This window comes from Somniosus microcephalus, chromosome 15, assembly GCF_052327205.1.
Source record: "Somniosus microcephalus isolate GS21.2 chromosome 15, FLI_Smic_1.0, whole genome shotgun sequence".
Classification (NCBI taxonomy): domain Eukaryota; kingdom Metazoa; phylum Chordata; class Chondrichthyes; order Squaliformes; family Somniosidae; genus Somniosus; species Somniosus microcephalus.
This window is the reverse complement of record NC_141001.1, coordinates 29,358,718-29,380,419: the sequence shown is the minus strand read 5'-3', so window position 1 is coordinate 29,380,419 and position 21,702 is coordinate 29,358,718. Positions and strand designations below refer to the sequence as shown.

The window sequence follows — 21,702 nt, the reverse complement described above, 5'->3', positions numbered from 1 at the left end:
TCCCCGTAGCCCTGCAAATTTTTTTCCTTCAGGTACTTATCCAATTCTCTTTTGAAAGCCACAGTTGAATCTGCCTCCATCACCCTCTCAATCAGTGCATTCCAGATCCTAATCACTCGCTGCGTAAAAAAGTTATTCCTCATGTCACCTTTGGTTCTTCTGCCAATCACGTTAAATCTGTGTCCTCTGGTTCTCGACCCTTCCGCCAATGGGAAGAGTTTCTCTCTATCTACTCTGTCTAGACCCCTCATGATTTTGAATACCTCTATCAAATCTCCTCTCAACCTTCTCTTCTCTAAGGAGAACAACCCCAGCTTCTCCAGTCTATCCATGTAACTGAAATCCCTCCTCCCTGGAACCATTCTTGCAAATCTTTTCTGCACCCTCTCTAAAGGCCTTCACATCCTTCCTAAAGCGCAGTGCCCAGAATTGGACACAATACTCCAGTTGAGGTCAGACCAGTGTTTTATAAAGGTTCATCATAACTTCCCTGCTTTTGTACTCTATGCCTCTATTTATGAAGCCCAGGATCCCGTATGCTTTTTTAACCGCATTCTCAACCTGCCCTGCCACCTTCAACGATTTGTGCACATATACCCCAGGTCTCTCTGTTCATGTATCCCTTTTAGGATTGTACCCTTTAGTTTATATTGCCTCTTCATGGACAAAGGACAAATAGTTGATCTCCAGTCACTAAACTGATTAATCTCCAAGATATTTGGCTGGACATGAAACAGCACATGGAAAAATGATAAATTGCATGTGTCTGCTTGGTTGTTAAACAAGCATTCATTACATTCTCATTTAACAGGTCTTACGCAAATCTTTTACACGGTAAGATAATATGCTGAACTGGAGTCTTTATTATGTGACAGAGACACTGCTTTTGACCACAGTGATGGAACTGATAGAATCAGAAAATTATTCTTTCACAACTACCATCTCTCTCAGGGCTAGTAAGTAAACAAAGGTTGAATGATCTCAAATGGTACTATTTCTCCTGAGGTGAAAATGGATTCTGAATCTTTAGTGGTAACCTTATCACTCTGCAGAACATTGACAAGTAATCATTTAGATTCTCAAACTGACATCAATACTTTAACACACACACTGATGAAGACACACTGACACTGACACGTACACAGACCCATATATACAGTTCCTATTACAAACTAATTCTGTGAATCATTTAAGAACATAAGAACATGAGAATTAGGAGCAGGAATCGGCCATACGGCCCTTCGAGCCTGTTCCGCCATTCAATAAGCTCATGGCTGATCTTCAACCTCAATTCCACTCTCCCACCTGGAATACTGCATACAGTTTTGGTGTCCATACTTAAGAAAAGACATACTTGCTCTCGAGTCAGTACAAAGAAGGTTCACTCGGTTAATCCCGGGGATGAGGGGGTGGGCATATGAGGAGAGGTTGAGTAGATTGGGACTCTACTCATTGGAGTTCAAAAGAATGAGAGGCGATCTTATTGAAACATATAAGATTGTGAAGGGGCTTGATTGGGTGGATGTGGTGAGGATGTTCCCAATGATGGGTGAAACTAGAACTAGGGGGCATAATCTTAAAATAAGGAGCTGCTCTTTCAAAACTGAGATGAGGAGAAAATTCTTCACTCAGAGGGTGGTAGGTTTGTGGAATTTGCTGCCCCAGAAAGCTGTGGAAGCTACATCATTAAATAAATTTAAAACAGAAATAGATAGTTTCCTAGAAGTAAAGGGAATTAAGGGTTACGGGGAGCGGGCAGGAAATTGGACATGAGTCTAGGTTCGGAATGGTCATGGCCCTGTGGGTAGTGGAGTGGGCCCAGGGGCCGTGTAGCCTGGTTCTGCTCCTACTTCTTGTGTTCTAATTCTGTGTTAGGTTTCAGGAGATGGTTTTATTCCTGTTCCTGGCTGGGGTGGAGATCGCCTTTACAGAAGGTAAGTACTGTAGAAAATATCGGGACAGAGTGGTCTCCTGGAAGAGTTTCGATCGCCTAGATGGGTCGGAGAGGAATTTCCCAGATTTTTTCTCCCAAATTGGCCATTGGGTTTTTTATCTGGTTTTTCGCCTCTCCCAGGAGATCACATGGGCTCGGGTGGGATGGAGAGTGATAGAAGATTTGAGGCTAGGATCAGATCAGCCATGATCTTATTGAATGGTGGAGCAGGCTCGAGGGGCCAATTGGCCTACTCCTGCTCCTAGTTCTTATGTTCTTATCCCCATATCCCTTGATTCCTGTAGCGTCCAAAAATCTATCCATCTCAGCCTTGAATATACTCAATAACTCAGCATCCACAACCCTTTGGGGTAGAGAATGCCAAAGATTCATAACCCTCTGAGTGAAGAAATTCCTCCTCCTCTCAGTCTTAAATGGCCTACCCCTATCCTGAGACTATGCCCCCTAGTTCTAGACTCTCCAGCCAGGGGAAACAACCTCTCAGCATCTACCCTGTCAAACCCCCTCAGAATCTTATTCTACTAAACTCCAGAGAGTATAGGCCCATTCTACTCAATCTCTCCTCATAGGACAACCCTTTCATCCCAGGGATCAATCTAGTGAACCTTCGTTGAACCTTTGAAAGGAAATACACCGAATTAAAAATATATAAATGAAGTTCACGCTGTCTGGAGAATCAAAGTTTTCTACTTCAAAACTTTGCCATTAAGAAATGAACATTTTGCATAAACTCAAATCTCATTTAACATTCCCAAGGCAGCTGAGAACCTAGGACCTAGGTAGCCAGCTAAACAATCCCTTAATGAGCCAGATCTGGCCCAAGGATACCCATTATTTGGACCTTTACTATTTGTGTACTTATGCACATCAGTTTCTTCTTATTTAGTTACAGTGTTTTGAACTTCATGGGCTGCAGACTGGGGGAAAAAAATTCCCTAATTTAGACCAATGTGGGAGCAGCGTTTTCCCATCTGTCAGGCCCAGGAAAGTTCAAAATATTGTAACTAACAGGAGAAGAAACAGCAATGTCAGAGATCGCAGATCCAGCAGCAGCAGCGAGCAGACCATACTGGAGGACAGCAGATGGCAGTGCAGCATCCCAGGTCAGAAAGAGGGATGTATCAGCTGAACCCGGGTTACAGAGAGCAGGGCCCATCATCCAGCCAAGAAGGTAAGCAAGGGGCAGGCAGCCAGTCAATTGTAATGTACGGGGTTTGAGTTTTACTGCATGGGCAAGAAAGTCAGTGGGGAACAGTACTCCGGTGTTGTTAACACAAACATCCTGTTTTGCTTGGAATAATTTAGAACTCTACTCCAATAAATGTGGAAAAGTTTATTGGAAAAGAAAGCGATTGTGTCAGACATGGCGCTTGTTCATGATTCGGCTGAACCCAAAAGTGATTTAATCAGGTGAGGCTCACTCAAATGCTGTGGCTCATGGACCCAGCCCCACTCACCAGTCGAGACTTGTGGACCCAGCCCCACTCACCAGTCGAGACTTGTGGACCCAGCCCCACTCACCAGTCGAGGCTCGTGGACCCAGCCCCACTCACCAGTCGGGACTCGTGGACCCAGCCCCACTCACCAGTCGAGACTCGTGGACCCAGCCCCACTCACCAGTCGGGACTCGTGGACCCAGCCCCACTCACCAGTCGAGACTCGTGGACCCAGCCCCACTCACCAGTCGGGACTCGTGGACCCAGCCCCACTCACCAGTCGGGACTCGTGGACCCAGCCCCACTCACCAGTCGGGACTCGTGGACCCAGCCCCACTCACCAGTCGGGACTCGTGGACACAGCCCCACTCACCAGTCGGGACTCGTGGACCCAGCCCCACTCACCAGTCGGGACTCGTGGACCCAGCCCCACTCACCAGTCGAGGTCCGTGGACCCAGCCCCACTCACCAGTCGAGGCCCGTGGACCCAGCCCCACTCACCAGTCGAGACTTGTGGACCCAGCCCCACTCACCAGTCGGGACTCGTGGACCCAGCCCCACTCACCAGTCGAGACTCGTGGACCCAGCCCCACTCACCAGTCGGGACTCGTGGACCCAGCCCCACTCACCAGTCGAGGTCCGTGGACCCAGCCCCACTCACCAGTCGAGGCTCATGGACCCAGCCCCACTCACCAGTCGAGGTCCGTGGACCCAGCCCCACTCACCAGTCGAGGCCCGTGGACCCAGTCCCACTCACCAGTCGAGACTCGTGGACCCAGCCCCACTCACCAGTCAAGGCCCGTGGACCCAGCCCCACTCACCAGTCGAGGCTCGTGGACCCAGCCCCACTCACCAGTCGAGGCTCGTGGATCCAGCCCCACTCACCAGTAGAGGCCCGTGGGCCTAGCCCCACTCACCAGTCGAGGCTCGTGGACCCAGCCCCACTCACCAGTCGAGGCTCGTGGACCCAGCCCCACTCACCAGTCAAGGCCCGTGGACCCAGCCCCACTCACCAGTCGAGGCTCGTGGACCCAGCCCCACTCACCAGTCGAGGCTCGTGGATCCAGCCCCACTCACCAGTAGAGGCCCGTGGACCTAGCCCCACTCACCAGTCGAGGCTCGTGGACCCAGCCCCACTCACCAGTCAAGGCCCGTGCACCCAGCCCCACTCACCAGTCGAGGCTCGTGGACCCAGCCCCACTCACCAGTCGAGGCTCGTGGATCCAGCCCCACTCACCAGTAGAGGCCCGTGGACCTAGCCCCACTCACCAGTCGAGGCTCGTGGACCCAGCCCCACTCACCAGTCAAGGCCCGTGCACCCAGCCCCACTCACCAGTCGAGGCTCGTGGACCCAGCCCCACTCACCAGTCGAGGCTCGTAGACCCAGCCCCACTCACCAGTCGAGGCTCGTGGACCCAGCCCCACTCACCAGTCAAGGCCTGTGGACCTAGCCGCACTCACCAGTCAAGGCTCGTGGACCCAGCCCCACTCACCAGTCGAGGCTCGTGGACCCAGCCCCACTCACCAGTCAAGGCCCGTGGACCCAGCCCCACTCACCAGTCGAGGCTCGTGGACCCAGCCCCACTCACCAGTCGAGGCTCGTGGATCCAGCCCCACTCACCAGTAGAGGCCCGTGGGCCTAGCCCCACTCCAGTCGAGGCTCGTGGACCCAGCCCCACTCACCAGTCGAGGCTCGTGGACCCAGCCCCACTCACCAGTCAAGGCCCGTGGACCCAGCCCCACTCACCAGTCGAGGCTCGTGGACCCAGCCCCACTCACCAGTCGAGGCTCGTGGATCCAGCCCCACTCACCAGTAGAGGCCCGTGGACCTAGCCCCACTCACCAGTCGAGGCTCGTGGACCCAGCCCCACTCACCAGTCAAGGCCCGTGCACCCAGCCCCACTCACCAGTCGAGGCTCGTGGACCCAGCCCCACTCACCAGTCGAGGCTCGTAGACCCAGCCCCACTCACCAGTCGAGGCTCGTGGACCCAGCCCCACTCACCAGTCGAGGCTCGTGGACCCAGCCCCACTCACCAGTCGAGGCTCGTGGACCCAGCCCCACTCACCAGTCAAGGCATGTAGACCCAGCTCCACTCACCAGTCGAGGCCCGTGGACCCAGCCCCACTCACCAGTCGAGGCACGTAGACCCAGCCCCACTCACCAGTCGAGGCTCGTGGATCTGGTCCCACTCACCAGTCGAGGCTCGTGGATGCAGCCCCACTCACCAGTCAAGGCTCGTGGAACCAGCCCCACTCACCAGTCGAGGCTCGTGGACCCAGCCCCACTCACCAGTCGAGGCTCGTGGAACCAGCCCCTCTCACCAGTCGAGGCTCGTGGATCCGGTCCCACTCACTCATCCTCACATGGATCTGGTCCCACTCACTCATCCTCACGTGGATCCAGTCCCACTCACTCATCCTCACGTGGATCCGGCCCCACTCACTCGTCCTCACGTGGATCCGGTCCCACTCACTAGTCCTCACGTGGATCCGGTCCCACTCACTAGTCCTCACGTGGATCCGGTCCCACTCACTAGTCCTCACGTGGATCCGGTCCCACTCACTAGTCCTCACGTGGATCCGGTCCCACTCACTAGTCCTCACGTGGATCCGGTCCCACTCACTAGTCCTCACGTGGATCCGGTCCCACTCACTAGTCCTCACGTGGATCCGGTTCCACTCACTAGTCCTCACATGGATCCGATCCCACTCACTAGTGCTCACGTGGATCCGATCCCACTCACTAGTCCTCACGTGGATCCGGTCCCACTCACTTGTCCTCACGTGGATCCAGTCCTACTCATTCGTCCTCACGTGGATCCGGTCCCACTCACGAGTCCTCACGTGGATCCGGTCCCACTCACTAGTCCTCACGTGGATCCGGTCACACTCACTAAAAAAGGTGGTAGAGAGAAAACGGGGAATTATAGACCGGTAAGCCTGACATCGGTAGTGGGGAAAATGCTAGAGTCCATTATAAAAGATGTAATAGCAGAACACTTGGAAAACAGTGACAGGATCGGACAAAGTCAACATGGATTTACAAAAGGTAAATCGTGCTTGACTAATCTACTGGAATTTTTTTAGGATGTAACTGGTAAAATAGATAAGGGAGAACCAGTGGATGTGGTGCAATTGGACTTTCAGAAGGCTTTCGATAAAGTCCCGCATAAGAGATTAGCATGTAAAGTTAAGGCGCATGGGATTGTGGGCAAGGTACTGACTTGGATAGAGAACTGGTTGGCAGACAGGAAGCAAAAAGTTGGAATAAACGGGTCTTTTTCCGAGTGGCAGGCAGTGACTAGTGGGGTACCGCAGGGATCGGTTCTAGGACCCCAGCTATTCACAATATATATTAATCACCTAGACGAGGGAACTAGATGTAATATCTCCAAGTTTGCAGATGACACAAAGCTGGGTGGGCGTGTGTGCTGTGAGGAGGATGCCAAGAAACTCCAGGATGATTTGGACAGGTTGGGTGATTGGGCAGAAGCATGGCAGATGCAGTATAATGTGGATAAATGCGAGGTTATCCACTTTGGTGGCAAAAACAAGAGGGCAGATTATTATCTGAACGGCAATAGATTGGGAGAAGGGGAAGTGTAACGAGACCTGGCTGTCCTTGTGCACCAGTCGCTGAAGGTAAGCATGCAGGTACAGCAGGCGTTTAAGAAGGCAAATGGTATGTTGGCCTTCGCAGCGAGAGGGTTCGAGTACAGGAACAAGGATGTCTTGCTCCAGTTGTACAGGGCCTTGGTGAGACCACACCTTGAGTATTGTGTGCAGTTTTGGGCGCCTTATCTGAGGAAGGATGTTCTTGCCATGGAGGGAGTGCAGCGCAGATTCACCAGACTGATACCTGAGATGGCAGGAATGACATATGAGGAGAGATTGGGTCGATTAGGCTTATATTCGCTAGAGTTTAGAAGAATCAGAGGGGATCTCATTGAAACTTATAAAATTCTAACAGGACTAGACAGACTAGATGCAGGAAGGATGTTCCCGATGGCCGGGGAGTCCGGAACCAGGGGTCACAGTCTAAGGATAAGGGGTAAGTCATTTAGGACTGAGATGAGGAATTTTTTCACCCACAGAGTCGTGAACCTGTGGAATTCTCTACCACAGAAGGCAGTGGAGGTCAATTCATTAAATATATTCAAGAAGGAGTTAGATGTATTTCTTAAGGCTAAAGGGATCAAGGGATATGGGGAGAAGGCAGGGACAGGGTACTGAATTTGGATGATCAGCCATGATCGCATTGAATGGCGGAGCAGGCCCGAGGGGCCGAACGGCCTACTCCTGCTCCTACCTTCTCTGTTTCTATGTTTCTAGTCCTCACATGGATCCAGTCCTACTCACTATTCCTCACGTGGATCCAGTCCTACTCACTAGTCCTCACGTGGATCCGGTCCCACTCACTAGTCCTCACATGGATCCGGTCCTGCTCACTAGTCCTCACGTGGTCCGGTCCCACTCACTAGTCCTCACGTGGATCCGGTCCCACTCACTAGTCCTCACGTGGATCCGGTCCCACTCATCAGTCCTCACGTGGATCCGGTCCCACTCACTAGTCCTCACGTGGATACGGGCCCACTCACTAGTCCTCACATGGATCCAGTCCCGCTCACTAGTCCTCACGTGGTCCGGTCACACTCACTAGTCCTCACGTGGATCCGGTCCCACTCACTAGTCCTCATGTGGATCCGGTCCCACTCACGAGTCCTCACGTGAATCCGGTCCCACTCACGAGTCCTCACGTGGATCCGGTTCCACTCACTAGTCCTCACGTGGATCCGGTCCCACTCACTACTCCTCACGTGGATCTGGTCCCACTCACTAGCCCTCACGTGGATCCAGTCCCACTCACCAGTCCTCACGTGGATCCGGTCCCACTCACTAGTCCTCACGTGGATCCGGTCCCACTCACTAGTCCTCACGTTATTCCGGTCCCACTCACTAGTCCTCACATGGATCCGGTCCCGCTCACTAGTCCTCACATGGATCCAGTCCTACTCATTAGTCCTCGCGTGGATCCGGTCCCACTCACTAGTCCTCACGTGGATCCGGTCCCACTCACTAGTCCTCACGTGGATCTGGTCCCACTCACTAGTCCTCACGTGGATCCAGTCCTACTCACTAGTCCTCACGTGGATCTGGCCCCACTCACTAGTCCTCACATGCATCCAGTTCCACACACTCATCCTCACGTGGATCCGGTCCCACTCACTAGTCCTCACGTGGATTCGTTCCCACTCACTAGTCCTCACGTAGATCCGATCACACTCACTCGTCCTCACGTTGATCCGGTCCCACTCACTCATCCTCATGTGAATCCGGTCCCACTCACGAGTCCTCATGTGGATCCGGTCCCACTCACGAGTCCTTACATGGATCCGGTCCCACTCACGAGTCCTTACATGGATCCGGTTCCACTCACTAGTCCTCACGTGGATCCGGTCCCACTCACTAGCCCTCATGTGGATCCGGTCCCACACACTAGTCCTAAAGTGGATCCTGTCCCACTCACTAGTCCTCACGTGGATCCGGTCCCACTCACTAGTCCTCACTTGGATCCGGTTCCACTCACTAGTCCTCACGTGAATCCGGTCCCACTCACTAGTCCTCATGTGGATCCGGTCCCACTCACGAGTCCTTACATGGATCCGGTTCCACTCACTAGTCCTCACGTGGATCCGGTCCCACTCACTGGTACTCACGTGGATCCGGTTCCACGCTCTCAGCCTCACGTGGATCCGGTCCCACTCACTAGTCCTCACATGGATCCGGTCCCGCTCTCTAGTCCTCACGTAGATCCAGTCCTACTCATTAGTCCTCACATGGATCCGGTCCCACTCACTAGTCCTCATGTGGATCCGGTCCCACTCATGAGTCCTTACATGGATCCGGTTCCACTCACTAGTCCTCACGTGGATCCGGTCCCACTCACTAGTCCTAAAGTGGATCCGGTCCCACTCACTAGTCCTCACGTGGATCCGGTCCCACTCACTAGTCCTCACTTGGATCCGGTTCCACTCACTAGTCCTCACGTGAATCCGGTCCCACTCACTAGTCCTCACGTGGATCCGGTCCCACTCACTAGTCCTCATGTGGATCCGGTCCCACTAACGAGTCCTCACGTGGATCCGGTCCCACTCACTAGTCCTCACATGGTCCGGTCCCACTCACTAGTCCTCACGTGGAACCAGTCCCACTCACTAGTCCTCACGTGGATCCGGTCCCACTCACTATTACTCACGTGGATCCGGTTCCACGCTCTCAGCCTCACGTGGATCCGGTCCCACTCACTAGTCCTCACATGGATCCGGTCCCGCTCACTAGTCCTCACGTGGATCCAGTCCTACTCATTAGTCCTCACATGGATCCGGTCCCACTCACTAGTCCTCACGTGGATCTGGTCCCACTCACTAGTCCTCATGTGGATCCGGTCCCACTCACGAGTCCTCACGTGGATCCGGTCCCACTCACTAGTCCTCACATGGTCCGGTCCCACTCACTAGTCCTCATGTGGAACCGGTCCCACTCACTAGTCCTCACGTGGATCCGGTCCCACTCACTAGTACTCACGTGGATCCGGTTCCACGCTCTCAGCCTCACGTGGATCCGGTCCCACTCACTAGTCCTCACATGGATCCGGTCCCGCTCACTAGTCCTCACGTGGATCCAGTCCTACTCATTAGTCCTCACATGGATCCGGTCCCACTCACTAGTCCTCACGTGGATCTGGTCCCACTCACTAGTCCTCATGTGGATCCGGTCCCACTCACGAGTCCTCACGTGGATCCGGTCCCACTCACTAGTCCTCACATGGTCCGGTCCCACTCACTAGTCCTCATGTGGAACCGGTCCCACTCACTAGTCCTCACGTGGATCCGGTCCCACTCACTAGTACTCACGTGGATCTGGTTCCACGCTCTCAGCCTCACGTGGATCCGGTCCCACTCACTAGTCCTCACATGGATCCGGTCCCGCTCACTAGTCCTCACGTGGATCCAGTCCTACTCATTAGTCCTCACATGGATCCGGTCCCACTCACTAGTCCTCACGTGGATCTGGTCCCACTCACTAGTCCTCACGTGGATCCAGTCCCACTCACTAGTCCTCACGTGGATCTGGTCCCACTCACTAGTCCTCATGTGGATCCGGTTCCAAGCACTCGTCCTCATGTGGATCCGGTCCCACTTATTAATCCTCACGTGGATTCGGTCCCACTCACTAGTCCTCACATGGATCCAGTCCTACTCATTTGTCCTCACGTGGATCCGGTCCCACTCACTAGTTGTCTTGTTGATCTGACTCCACTCATTATTTGTGATGCGTAGATCCAGCTCCTGCTCCAAGAGGGCGGACACCCCTAGAGCTGCAGAAAGTGAAAAGTCTTGTGCGAACCTCCACTTTAACATTAAACCACCATAATATTTTTACAGCTGAATTAGAATTAATTTTAAAACACACCCTTGTTGAGAAAAGACAAATGATAAATCATTAAAGAGTCAATAATGTGATAGACTTTTGGGACAGTTTTTTTGGAAAATATAAATCTAACTTATAGTAAATAATGATGCGAGTTGAAAAGGATTGATTTGGACTGGTCTCTAAAGATTGCCATTTAAGAGATATCACACATCAACCTGTAGACTTGTGAACGTCATATGGTGTAGGGTTACGTTATTGTAATGTTCTGGCTGCTTTGGCGATCAGTGGGTTGAGTAGATCTCACCATAGCCTAAATTGCATATTGGGTGTGGGGGGACTGGGTTTGATGGGCCAAATGGTACGTCGTCGTTCCATGTTTCCCTATACACTCCATTGTGTGCTTCCTCACACGAGCGAGATCAGGAACTCAGCAGACACAGACCGCAAGCATGGACACACATCCTGCCATATGGTCATGCAGTGTTGCACCACTGCACCACCATCAGTGTTACTTCAAGTGTTTACTGAGTACTTTGAATGGTGGGATCATCCAGTCTGCAGTGCTTGCGCCTATGGGAAATGCCAGACCAGCTGCCCACACTTAGCACCCAAGTGATAACATCTGATTTAGCACTTTAATCCTCTTAATTTACTCAGTGGTAGGTTAATCTATCCAGTGGGGTTTTTTAGATGGAATTGTGCAAATAGAATAGCTCAACAACTGGAATTAACCACCTGGTCTTTATTAATGTCTCAGTCCAATTGCAGCAACAGAAGCTAAATGATATGTAAAAATCCATGCTTCCAGGAGCACAAACTTCATATTTTCGTGCAGCAATTTACTGAGAGTAAAGAGTTATTCTTAGGTGAACAAGCACCAAGGTCAAAATATGGGTACAACTCAAGAACCAAAGGGAGCTGTTGAAATTGCAGTAAGTTGCTTATGGACCTCAAAAAAGGTGGATAGAGCATTACAAAGCTGAGGCAAGGGTAGGGCTGCTGATCGTTGTCTCGCCCACGGCCCTCTGTCTGCCATCTTCTCCTAACAGCAAGGCTGAGATCAGGAACGTTCACATCCTAGAAAATCATTAACAACTAATTTGAAATATTCCTTTAAAAAGTAAAAAATGGCTACACTGTTCCACTTTACAAGCAAGAAGAAAGGCACACCCACAGAGTCCTTGCACTCTGGTAGGTTATTGCTGTGTTATTCATTCTAACGTGTTTAAAAATGTTAAGCATGTCGTTAATATGATGTGGATACCAAAAGCATAATGCAAAGCATACAAATGCAAACTTATAATTGCATTCTACAAGATTTGCAATTAAAAATATTGTTCAAGTCCTATGTCAGTCTTTTATTAAAATTGCCTCCTCAGATGATGCAGAAATGAAAATATGTTCAGAAATGATACTTTCATATTCACACAGATGATTGATCCACATCCCTATTCCAAAGAAGGTGCTGTGTCTGAGGTAGAGCATAAAGAGGAAGACGAAGCAGAGGAAGAGGTGGTCTCCACTGGCACTGTGGACTGCCATCCAAGATCTGAGGGTTATGAAGTGACTAGCAGAAGAGAAAGGATGAGGATTGTGATTCACTTCCAGAATACTACACAGGAAATATTGCAAAAAGATAAAGCTGTCCTTCAATGAATCATCAGAACTGGGCCTCAGGCCCCAATCCACAACTTGAGACAGTGGGGTCGATTTTCATTAAGCTGTCGGGAAGGAGGCGGGACTACAACTTTTGAGTTTTAGTCCCGCCTACATCGACGTCCGGCCAATCCACACGATTTTCCCTTGATTGACCTTGTTGAGCCCGCCCAGCGGGCTCAGCAGGCCAATTAAGGGCCACCCGGCAACAGGTGACGTCACAGACTGAAATTTCATCTGTCAAGAGGTCTTGACAGATGAAATATCAGTGTTTCACAGCTGTTTGAAACTGTCAAACACTGACAGTCTGACTTCTAACCTGAGTCCTTCTACACAGACTCAGTTAGAACTGTCACCGGCAATGAAAGCTGAAGGCTGTCACTTTTGACAGCTCGCAGCCATTTTGCTTTCAGTACAGGTAATTTAAACTTCTTTACACACTTTAGACACACCAAACACATGTACCTTTGCACTCATGCACCCATCACTCACCTGAACACCGACATCGCAACCCCTCCAAGTCCTTCAACCCGACGGCCCGCCTGCTCTAACCTGGCGTGGTTTGGAACCGTCGGGAATCCCACACGACACCCCTCAAAATAGGGATTCGGCTAAAAACTGCCTGTTAACTACCTGTTAATAGGCAGTTAATTGGCACTAATCCCTTCCCGCCTCGGGTCATCGGGTCCCAGTACGGGGCGGGTACCCACCTCCTGTGAAACTTACGTGGAGGCAGGTTTTGGGCGGGATGGTGTCGGGACCCCCGATTCCGGGATTTCCCCCCCCCCACATGCCTGAAACCCTGCCTAACAGCTCCAGGAAAATCGACCCCCAGTGAGAGGACAGGGATTGCTGTGGGGGCTCAGGGTATTGAACTTTAAGTTGGTTCAATGCAGATCAGGTTCAGCTAGCTGCAATGGGACAGCATATCCTTATATTACATTATGGAATTTGGCTGGGCACAAACAGCCAAATAGGTTGGCTCGCACCATCAATCTATTTCCCTTCCTCCTCTGTTCAGCTCAGAGAGCTCCATTGTGTCCTCTGCTTAGAAGCTCTGGCAGAATTGTTGGGGCATGCTCAAGTAATACTTTGGCTGATGTGTAACTTGTATCGCAGGCTAGGAGCAGCATTCCTGCCTCTGAGTCAGAAGGTACAGAGTTGGAAACCTGGGTACCCCTCTCTGATCATATGGGTTGTGGGATCCTATGAAACACCCCGCCGTAAAGGACTAACCACCCTATTGGCTGATGTACAGATGGTTCCCGCCACGGAAGGAGCATTCATGGCACATCCTGTCAGACTGTTAATGAGCCTGCGAATCCTTCCAAGGAGGAGTGTGAAGATACAAAAACAGCAACATCCCAGGCTGACCCCATGGAGATTTGTTGTCCTAATGGCTTCTTTCAAAATTCAACTTCAATTACCATTTCTTTCCACAAAAATATTCAATGTTGAATTATTAGTTTTATATTACTCTGTATAGATATCGCTCAATGAACAGTTAACTTTTCTCCCATGTGTAAGGATTGGCTCTTTACCTATTTTATTGAAGACTTGTTTAATAAAAGTCTGTTCTTACTATTTCTGTAGCTCTGTTCATATTCTCTCTATGCCAGGAAACTAGTTACAATGTCAAAATGATATCATAGAATCAGGGGCAGACTGGCTCCCCCAAAGGGCATGGGATTCTCACAGAAGGGGAGGGGGCACCGATAATACAGCGCCATGGAACCATTTACGGGGAAACTTGGGAATCTTCCGATTTCCTATACGGCCAGCCCGTTCCTGACAGAATTTCATGCTTTGCTTACAAATCCTAAAACTCTTCTGTAAGTGCATCGTCGATAAATCAAAGGACTTTGCATGGTACAACGTCCTATGAATTTCTACAGTTAGTGTGCACCGTGCAATTTGTTGCTTGAGTGTGCAATTTTTGCATTACAAAAGGTATCAGAAGCAGTGCTAGGTTCTAAGCAGATCTGAGCAATAAAACATCGCTTACTGCAACACATCACCTTGCCCTTATCATAGGAACTGGTAACAAATCATAAATATTCTAAAAAAATCACAGTATTTCTTATTAACAGAAAAAATATAACACATATTGGATTCACATACAAAGGCAAACCTTACTTTAATCATATTATAACTGCGCACAAGTGTAGTGTTGAGGGAAAAAAGATGATGCAAAATTGTCACTGGCTTGTTTAAGACAGTTCCAACCCATAATAATTGATTTAATTGGTGATTTGTACACTGATGCATTGCACCTGTGATTAATTTACCAGCACAAATGCACGTTAGGAATGACGACATTGAAACAAATATTTTGTGCTAAACGCGCTTAAACATTACTACAGACACGACTATTCCTGGATGACTTCCAAAACGAAGATTAAGTACGTGTTGGTGATACAGAGAGGGCCTTCCTAGAATGCAGTCAGTTCCTATGGTAATTAATCACAGATTCTGTTGCAGTACTAGATCTAAAACTCTATACTTGGTGGTAAATTGACGTTGAGATCATTTGGGAAGATCTAAAAGCCTGGGGATGCAATACATTGGAACACAAGGACAATACATTATGGAGTGACAGGGCACAGATTTGAAGCCACGTGTTCTCGCATGGTATCTAATCTTAGGCTGACCATCTGGGTGAAATACCGAGGAGAGGTGAGACACTTCATGAGGTGGTGGAATTGGGAAGGGGTTATCAGAGGTTAGGATACTTCAGCACAATGTTGAAAAGGCATATTTTAGTTGTGAGGAACTTTTAAGATTTGGCATACCTGACCCAGCAGAGTTCTGCCAAAAATGTATTGTATCTGAATTATACTTAACCTAATGTGTTCTACAATAATTAACATTTATTTCAACTTGTCCAGAATAGTAGAACCAAAAAACACGGTCTGCGCTTGAAGGTGGGTAAATTCAAAACAAATCTGCGGAAACAATATTGCAGTGAGCGAGTGGTCAATCTATGGAACAGACTCACTCGTGAGATGGTGGAAGCAGTTAGTGTTGATTCGTTCAAATGCAAATTAAATAGATTTCTTTCAGAAAATAACATTTTGGGATAGAGTATCTGAGTAATTTGTGACATGACGTGTGGTAAGCGTAGCATGCTTGGGAGGAATGAGTGACTTTGGACTTATGGTTCCCAAAGCTTTCTCGCCTCATGTCTGGGTCTGTTGTAGACTAATTGATAGAGATTGATTGCTCTGATTAGTCAACGACTCCATTATCATTGTATTATGTGACTACCAGGATGGTAGAAGGTGAACCAGATGGGCCTTGGTCTTTTTCGTCTAGCAATTCCTATGTTACCATGACATATGTTATGCATTTGGGTAGTTGCAATGGATTCTGGGAATTTGCCCCTCAATATAGGCCCTGAAAGACATCCAGTGGGCAAACTAGTTAAAAGAGAGAAAAAGTTTTTTTATTCAGCTACTATTCCCTCCCTGCTGTTTTTTTAACATGAATATTTGTTGAAATAATAAATGCTAATGAAATCACTGGGGGAACAGGCAGGGGAGGAGTTAGTGAGCCAGTCAGTGCACAACAGCTGAAATATTAGAAATTGTAGTTGAAGGAATTAGACCACAAGTGCACAGGTGGTGTTAATTGGATTTCCTCATGCTGTCAGGCAAAGTAATGAAAAATTGTAACCAGGAAGAAATAGACATATATGCAGCACATTAAACTTAATTATAATTCTTTATAGTGAAGACTGGGTGAGGCATTGCATTAGTAACTGCTCACATGGATTCTATTCCACCCAGCCGTGGCTCAGAGGTAGCACTCCTGGCCCTGAGTCTAAAGATTGTGGCTTCAAGTCCCACTCCAGAGACTTGAGCACAAGCCTAGGCTGACACTCCAGTGCAGGACTGAGAGAGTGCTGCTCTGTCAGAGATGCTGTCTTTCGGACGAGACGTTAAACTGAGACCCCTGTCTCGGGTGGGTGAAAAAGATCCCATGGTGCTATTTTGAAAAAGACGAGGGGAGTTCTGGTTGATATTTATTACTAAAACAGATGACCTCATTGTTGTTTGTGGAAAGGTCATGAAAGGCACTGTATAAATGCAAGTCTTTTTTCTTCTTTACCCCAGACCACTGGCAGTGTTTGCTGTCTGACAAACATAAGAGTCCTACATGAATTGAACACCAGCAGTTCTAATCTAGTGGTTTATATTCTTCTGGTTGCAAAAACCAGTGAACTACCAGAGGAAATTCAACCCTGTAGTTCAGAGTGAGTGCAGGCCCACAGCACAAAACTACTCCTTCAAGCACTGAAGTTCAAAGAGAATGTCAAATGGCCATTGTGGGGAGTGAATAAATTAAGACCATAGTTATACTGAGGTTGAAGTAAAGGTGTGTTACTGAGACAGTGCAGAGGGAACTTTAATCTGTATCTAACCAGTACTATAACTGCTTGATGCTGACACTTGGAGACAGAAATAGAAAAAGTACTCTATTCCCTAATACTGAAATCTGACAGTTACCTAAGTGTTACAATTTGGGTTTCCCCCAACATTTTTTATTCATGCCTCCTATAAACTAAAACGTATACTCTTCATCCTTGCAGTGATGGAGTTAGCACACCCCAGGATCAACATTTACCCAGTTATTGATTTACACACTGGATGTATGGGATGCTGCCATACTCTGCTGATTGCAGAAAAACATCACCCTGAAAGACTGCATATTTCAGGCTAAATTATATAGACAAATTTATTGTAAGATATAAATGTGTACTGAAGTAAATGAAACCAGCAAGTATAGCACAACACAGTAACATTCTCAAGTACATTAACAAGATATTTTAAAAAAATTAGAATCTTTTTTCAGAACCTCTGGCCTTGGATAACATGGGCACTTAGGTTCCATGGAGTTCTGCCTTGGCACTGTGACATGAAGTTAAAGTGGAGACAGGCAAACTAAAAATATGGCAAAATATTCCTTTATTTATTTGAACCTGAGAAGCCCCTGCATTCAAAGCTGTCAATCAAGCCAGAACAAAGATACAATGATGGGAGATGATTATACTCCATATTAGTGAGCACTGACACTTAAACCCTCATTTTAACCGAACAGGATGGGTTAAGGTTAGATGCCTATTTTACACCCGCTCAGTTTTACGCTCCGCTAAGTTTAATGGAGTGTAATATCAGGCGGGTGTAAAACGGGCATCCGACCCAAAACCGCCTCTTACCCCCTGGGGAAGTGAGGTTTAAATTGGGGCGCTGGTGTCTTATGACCCAGAAAGTGCTATTACATAGAAACATAGAAACATAGTAGGAGCAGGAATAGGCCATTCGGCCCCTCGAGCCTGCTCCGCCATTCAATGAGATCATGGCTGATCATCCAAATTCAGTACCCTGTCCCTGCTTTCTCCCCATATCCCTTGATCCCTTTAGCCTTAAGAAATATATCTAACTCCTTCTTGAATATATTTAATGAATTGGCCTCTACTGCCTTCTGTGGAAGAGAATTCCACAGGTTCACCACTCTCTGGATGAAGAAATTCCTCCTCATCTCTGTCCTAAATAGCTTACCCTTAACCCTAGACTGTGACCCCTGGTTCTGGACTCCCCGACCATCGGGAACATCCTTCCTGCATCTAGTCTGTCCAGCCCTGTCAGAATTTTATAAGTTTCAATGAGATCCCCTCTCATTCTTCTAAACTCCAACGTGTATAAGCCCAATCGACCCAATCTCTCCTCATACGTCATTCCTGCCATCCCAGGTATCAGTCTGGTGAATCTTCGCTGCACTCCCTCCATGGCAAGAACATCCTTCCTCACATAAGGCGACCAAAACTGCACACAATACTCAAGATGTGGTCTCACCAAGGCCCTGTAAAACTGCAGCAAGACATCTTTGTTCCTGTACTCAAACCCTCTCACTACGAAGGCCAACATACCATTTGTCTTCTTAACTGCCTGCTGCACCTGCATGCTTACCTTCAGTGACTGGTGCACAAGGACACCCAGGTCTCATTGCACTTCCCCTTCTCCCAATCTATTGCCATTCAGATAATAATCTGCCTTTCTGTTTTTGACACCAAAGTGGATAACCTCGCATTTATCCACATTATATTGCATCTGCCATGCTTCTGCCCAATCACTCAACCTGTCCAAATCATACTGGAATTTCTCGGCATCCTCCTCACAGCACACACGCGCACCCAGCTTTGTGTCGTCTGCAAACTTGGAGATATTACATCTAGTTCCCTCGTCTAGATCATTAATATATATTGTGAATAGCTGGGGTCCAAGGACCGATCCCTGTGGTACCCCACTAGTCACTGCCTGCCACTCGGAAAAATACCCATTTATTCCAACTCTTTGCTTTCTGTCTGCCAACCAGTTCTCTATCCAAGGCAATACCTTGCCCCCAATCCCATGTGCCTTAACTTTACACGCTAATCTCTTATGCGGGACTTTATCGAAAGCCTACTGAAAGTCCAAATACACCACATCCACTGGTTCTCCCTTATCTATTTTACCAGTTACATCCCCAAAAAATTCCAGTAGATTAGTCAAGCCCGATTTACCTTTTGTAAATCCATGTTGACTTTGTCCGACCCTGTCACTGTTTTCCAAGTGCTCTGCTATTACATCTTTTATAATGGACTCTAGCATTTTCCCCACTACCGATGTCAGGCTTACCGGTCTGTAATTCCCCATTTTCTCTCTACCACCTTTTTGGAATAGTGGGGTAACATTAGCTGCCCTCCAATCCATGGGTACTGTTCCAGATTCTATCAAATGTTGGAAGATGATCAGCAATGCATCTACTATTTCTAGGGCCACTTCCTTAAGTACCCTAGGATGTAGATTATCAGGCCCTGGGGATTTATCGGCCTTCAATCCCGTCAATTTCCCTAACACCATTTCCCTACAAATACTGATTTCTTTCAGTTCCTCCCTTTCATCAGACCCTATGTTCCCCGACATCTCTGGGAGATTATTTGTGCCCTCCTTTGTGAAGACAGAACCAAAGTATGTATTTAATTGGTCTGCCATTTCTTTGTTCCCCATTATAAATTCCCCTGATTCTGACTGCAAGGGACCTACGCTTGACTTCACCAATCTTTTTCTCTTCACATATCTATAAAAGCTTTTACAGTCAGTTTTTATGTTCCCTGCAAGGTTACTCTCATACTCTATTTTCCCCTTCTTAATTAATCCCTTTGTCCTCCTTTGTTGAATCCTAAACTGCTCCCAATCCTCAGGTTTACTGCTTTTTCTGGCCAATTTATATGTCCTCTCCTTGGATCTTATGCTATCCCTAATTTCCCTTGTTAGCCATGGTTGAGTCACCTTTTTTGTTTTATTTTTATGCCAAACTGGGATGAACAAATTCTGTAGTTCATCCAAGCGGTCTTTGAATGTTTGCCATTGCCTATCCACCGTCAACCCTTTGAGTGACATTCCCCAATCAATCCTACCCAACTCGCATCTCATACCATCGTAGTTTCCTTTATTTAAATTCAGGACCCTAGTCTCTGAGTCAACTATTTCACTCTCCATCTTAATGAAGAATTCTATCATATTATGATCGCTCCAACCCAAGGGGCCTCGTACAATAAGATTGCTAATTAATCCTTTCTCATTACATAATACCCAGTCTAAGATGGCCTGATCTTTCGTTGGTTCCTCGACATATTGGTCCAGGAAACCATCCCGTATACACTCCAGGAATTCCTCCTCCACAGTATTGTTACTAATTTGGTTAGCCCAATCTAAATGTAGATTAAAGTCACCCATGATAACTGCTGTGCCCTTATTGCACGCTTCTCTAATTTCCCTTTTAATGCCATCCCCAACCACCACATTACTGTTTGGAGGTCTATATACCACTTCCACTAACGTTTTCTGCCCCTTGGTATTTCTCAGTTCTACCCATACAGATTCCACATCATCAGAGCTAATATCCTTCCTTACAATTGTGTTAATCCCCTCTTTAACCAGCAATGCTACCCCACCTCCTTTTTCTTTTTGCCTATCTTTCCTGAATATTGAATACCCCTGGATGTTGAGTTCCCAGCCTTGGCCACCCTGGAGCCATGTTTCCGTAATCCCAATATAATCATATTAGTTTACCTCTATTTGCGCAGCTAATTCATCCACCTTATTACGAATGCTCCTCGCATTAAGACACAAAGGCCTAGAAATTCAGTTGTTAGCGCCAGCCGCTAGCACCTTAAGAGGCCGAGAAGCGGGGCGCGAGGCGGCTAGCGCCCGGGCACGGCGTGATCTGCGCCTCTCGCGAACTTCAGTCAAGAATTAGCGGCAGCGCAAAGCCGCAGTGCCCGCTCAGTTGCGCGTGCAGATCCTGACGTCATTTGATGGTGCAACGCCCTTGGTGCGCCCCGAACTGGAACTTCAGTGGCGCCGCCCTTCTGTGCGCCTGGCACCCCCAGCGACTGGTTAAGTGGAACGGTTCCCAGTCGCTGGGGGGCGCGGGGGCGCTATTTAAAGGGGACTCTTCCTGCATTCTTTGTGGCAGCCATTTTGTTCCACGCCTTCTGTGTGAGAGAGAGAGAATTGGAGAGAGACAAAGGCAGAGAGGTTTCTGCTTTGACTCAGCACTCGCACAGATACTTCTGGCTTCAGGTCAGAGCTTTGCAGTTGGATTTAACTTTCAGTGCCATAGCCTTGAGTCGCCACATATAATGGGAGCTGCAATGGGTGGAAACGTTGGGTTTCTCCATTGCATTGAAAGGGCTGCCGAGAGAGAGTGCCAATCATGGCCAGACAGAGAAGGGTCAACAGGCGTCGGCACAGGAGGCCTTACCACCCAGGGTATACTGCCAGCTGTTCTCATACATCAACATGTCTGAGGAGCAGTGCATTTGGAGGCTGCGATTCAGAAGGGAGGTGGTCACTGAGATCTGCCACCTGCTTCAGAGAGATCTGCAGCCACAGCTGAGGAGCAGGACGTCTCTGTCGGTGGCAGTGAAGGTGACAGTGGCTCTCAACTTCTATGCCACCGGCTCCTTCCAATCCGCTACTGGGGACATTGCCAATATCTCCCAGTTTGCGGTGCATTGCTGCATCCGCCAGGTGATGAAAGCCCTCTTCAGAAGGAGACGTCAGTACATTTCCTTCCCCATGACCCTGAACAAGCAGCAAGAGCACGCAATGGGATTTGCGAGAATAGCGGACTTCCCCATGGTCCAGGGCGCCATTGACTGCATGCATGTGGCT

The 21,702-nt window shown here is 48.6% G+C and overlaps 1 protein-coding gene across 3 annotated transcripts in view; it reads left to right on the top strand.

Annotated features, from left to right (window-relative positions):
- The window catches only part of chrm4a (cholinergic receptor, muscarinic 4a), a 104,573-nt gene that overhangs the window by 23,839 nt on the left and 59,032 nt on the right, over positions 1-21,702 (top strand). For 2 of the 3 annotated variants that reach the window (XR_015080960.1, XR_015080959.1), the window contains one exon: positions 12,257-14,065. The exons of the other annotated variant lie outside the window; for it this stretch is intronic. The gene's annotated coding sequence lies outside the window, so the exon portion shown is untranslated. Of the gene's footprint in view, positions 1-12,256; positions 14,066-21,702 lie in introns of those variants that run through there. 3 annotated transcript variants of the gene reach the window in all.